This window comes from Olea europaea, chromosome 11, assembly GCF_002742605.1.
Source record: "Olea europaea var. sylvestris chromosome 11, O_europaea_v1, whole genome shotgun sequence".
NCBI classification, from domain to species: Eukaryota; Viridiplantae; Streptophyta; class Magnoliopsida; order Lamiales; family Oleaceae; genus Olea; species Olea europaea.
The window spans coordinates 14,560,792-14,565,112 of NC_036247.1; positions in this window are offsets into that span (position 1 = coordinate 14,560,792).

Consider the following 4,321-nt stretch of genomic DNA (forward strand, 5'->3'; position numbering starts at 1 on the left):
AAAAAAATCAAAAAAAAAAAAAAAAAAAACTAAACCACCTACCTACCTCGGTTTGATGAATTTATAAATATATTATAAATAGAAATAACAGTGAGTCTACAAAATATGTGAATAATGAATAATAGTTACGAATGTGTGAGTGAAATTAATATTTATAAATTGTATTTAAAATGTTGAAGAAAATGGCTGAATGGAAAAGGCGCATTACTATCTCTATTCTTCCCCTACAAAAGATGTCAATTGGTGCAATTTGATTTTGCTCGTACAAGAGGATCTAATATGAGACATAAATGGTCCTTCTCCTGCATGCAATGTCATGGATACTAACATTGTGCATGGACCACTACCACAGCACTTTTCACTTGCATAGATATTTTCTTTCTTTCTTTCTTTCTTTCTTTTTTTTTTTTCCTTCCCCCCTAAAATTGAGAGCTCTTAGAAAGAATCTTGACAAATATTAGGACCCCAAGTGGCTGATTCTTGATCTTAGAAACTGTGTACTAGTTTACATGTGTGAGATATCTTTTCATTATTAATGAGAATCACTTTAAGATGATATATACTTGACACAGCGCGTGTCTATGTAAACTCCTTTGTCTTACTAGACACGAATTAATTCTTATGGACGAGAGTGTTCGTGAAAATATGAACCAAATTGGACTACGTGGCACACTTAGGGCTGGAGTAGCTTTATTATCTTTGACGATAGAAGGGATGCATTTGATCGCATATATGGAGATATCGACGATATATTGAATTCGGGAAACTCTGATATGACAAAGATTATTATTATGAGAAAACCATGGATTTCCACAACATGTTATAGGATGCATGACGGCAAGGAACGTGAAGCACATCCATATACTTATTCTGGTCAAGGTTTTTTCCATGTGTAGCATCATTTTTGCCCCTCTTAAATTCTGTGTTTTCTCTTTTCATATAATAAATTCTGGACGTCCTGGGCCACATTGATTCTAAAGTCATATCTCCGAATCAGTGCCGTCCGATTTAATCAGTTTTATGGGAGAAATGTTTTTTTCATTTGGTTCTTCTCTGGCAAGTCAAGAACCCATAAAAAAAATTTCCTGGAAGGTAAAAACATTGAAAAATGCTAAGTTTACAGATCACAGATTTTCTACAGGTGCTGCTGTGGCAGCATCTATGTGGTTCATTTTTTCCTTTTTCTTTTTGCCATCTTTTAACTAGAAATTGCCAATTATCTTCCCTGTATGAATTCTGCGAACCAGCAGTCCCTGTGAGCATAGCAAGGTTCAAAAACATTCAAGCAGGAATCCAATTTCATAGAAATTTCAACGTAAACTGTCAAAAACACCGTTACCATACAAGCAAGACAGCCACATGGCATAAGTGAACTTACAGAACGTGACATGGCATTAAGAAAAGTCAAACTTTAAGTCAAAGTCTTGCTCGATCAACTGCCCATGTGAATTGCTATCAGAGTCGACTGATTAGGTGTTCAAGCCATTACGCTTGGCCCGTCCCAAAATCAACTACCAAATCTTTAGAATAGTGCCGGCTATTCATTTGTGACTCAGCTAAGTCAATTTATGACCTCGTTCGATGCGAAACCAAGCAAGAACCCAATTTCAAAAAAAAAATCGACGTAAATTGTCAAACACAATAACACTTACATGCATGACAGCCACATGGAGTAATTGACTTTACCCAAGGTGACATGGCATTAAGAAAAGTCAAATTTCAAGCCTAAGTCTTGCTCGATAAGCTAACCATGTGAATTGCTATCAGAGCCGACCAGTTAGGTGTTCAAGTCATTAAACTTAGCCCAACTCCCAAATCTTTAGAATAGTGCAGGCTATTCATTTGTAACTCTCAACTAAAGACATTGAGACACAACCTCATTCAATGCAAAACCAATCAAGAATCCAGTTTCATCAAAATATCGATGTAAATTGTCAAACATAGTAACACGTCAACCACATTGTGCAGTTGAATTTACCAAAGGTGATATGGCAATAAAAGGTCAAAATTCAGGTCAAAGTCTTGCCGGTGAGTTAACTCTGTGAAATCCTATCAAAGCCGATGTTCAATATATTCAGCCATTACGACTACCACTTGTTCGTGCCTAGCATCTAATCTACGAAAACTACTACCTCCAACTGTATTCAAGCCTAAACTTTCTTAACTAATAGACTTCAATTTGACTTTAGTGTTGGAGTTTCACCGGCCATCCACCTATAGTCTATTGGTAATGATGCAAAAATGATTCCAGAAACCAGATTTCAGGTCTAGCAAAGCTCTCTAGCTTAGGGCTGTGGCTTGAAATGACCAAAGAAAGAGAAGCATCACAGCTTCCTTCATGTAAGTATTTATGCCATAAAATGATAGAAATCTATTGAAGGGGAACTATAAAGGATTTAACTCCATCAGAGCCCAAATTTAAAGGGGAAAAGAAAAGGTTTAACAAACATTTATATTTCATTGGTCTAATGCAGTACGCTAGGTTAACACAATGGGGTTTATTTATGGTCCTTTAGTCTTCTAAAATGTGAACAATTCCTTTCAGATTGCAATAGAAGTGCTCTGAAATACAGATGTGTGTCTGGTTATCAATGTAATAAATGAAAAACCCAAAATGAGGAAAATGTTGGGAAGCTTATACTCATGTTTGGTACATATATAGTCCTCGATTGAACTGGAAATAATATAACTTGCCAATATGGTGTAACTATCGAAAGATGAGAAATTGGTGCACTCAGCATTGTTGCAAGATGTTTCTAAGCAGTGAATGTAATGCTGACCGGCACTACGTAGTATTAGACATGGACAAGATTTTTAACTTCTTTTTCCTTTCTTAACCCTAATCAATCGTGTTCAGACCGACGTACCAAACACACCCTTGTGTTTCTACATTGACTTGCACTCTAACTTCCTAGTTCTTACAGCAATTCAATTTTCAAAGAACTACATTGAATTAACAAATTTATATATTTGAATCTCCTCCAAAAAAGACAAGGAAACATAGAATCAAACTCTTTTCTCAATTATAATCATATCCTATAAATGAACCATTAGAACTTTTAATAAATTAATAGCTTATTTTCTCACCTCTTCTTCTCCACTTCTGATACCGCGAATTCCTTTACCTCCAGCCAAAGCGAGACTGAAATTTGAGCTGAAAAAACAGATATAATATAAGCAAAATCTAGTAAGCTTCCAATGATAAGTATTAAAGCTGTATAAAACAAAGAAAAAAATTAGAAAAAAAAGAAGCTAAAATTACCTATTGTTAGCTAAAAAATTTTATACTGCTCATATATAAGTATATATTCCACCATACAATTTCAGTTTGTCTGAACATAAAAGTAATCACAGATCTATGCAGTTTACCAGCAGAGTGAAATCTGTCGGTCTCGAAAGAGCTGACAGAAAACAAATAAACCCACTTTTAAGTATTTCCAAAAAATCCCACCTGACAATCAAAATGTCTTTGTGTAAAACAAGGTGTTGAATGTGATTACTTACAAATATATGGGCCAGGCTTTCACTTGCGACATGAGATTCAGAATTATACTAGAACTCACCCTCAAAATCGTTTGTGTAAGAAGAGTCATTGAACGTGATTACAAATCCTGAGGAAGACCTTTCACCCGCGACATGAGATTTAAAAGTAGTCTGGTTTTGCCTAGACACGGTGGTGACTGGATATTTCCCTTACTTGGGCTAGTAGTTTATTGCCGCTGCAGCATCATCAAGATTCTCATCACCAAAAGGGTTTGGCCGAAAAAAGAACAAACACAAAGAGAGAGTATATATGTATCAGTTAACCACCTTTCCTTTGCATGTGAATCTTGATGGTGCTGCACCAGCAAAAAACAACTGTGTATACATAGATCCAAAGAATAAATCACCAAGATCTGCAGGGTGAAACCTTCTAATCAATTTGAATCTTACAAAATGGTATAGATGAAATTAAAAATATGAGTGCCTCTCTGTGTGTTTATGTATTTCTTGGAATTAAAAAAAATCAACAAATCCACGAGCATCGTCCTGATGTGGCGTTTTATCAATGGCTAAACTGTGAAGCAATGACGTGATGCTGTGTGCAACCAAACAAGAATCTCCTGTTTCGAAACTCATTTTCATAGAACAGAAGAAAACAAAACAATACGGACAAGGAAAAAATACATCAGTAAAAAAAAATCATCTTGAATTTTCTCGATTTTGTGTGTAAAAAATCAAGATTCCATCAGCCTGATCTAATCTTTTATTGAGAGATCGGCTAAATGAATCCACTTCCAAAAAAGATAAAAAGATTCAATTATTATTATTATTATTATTT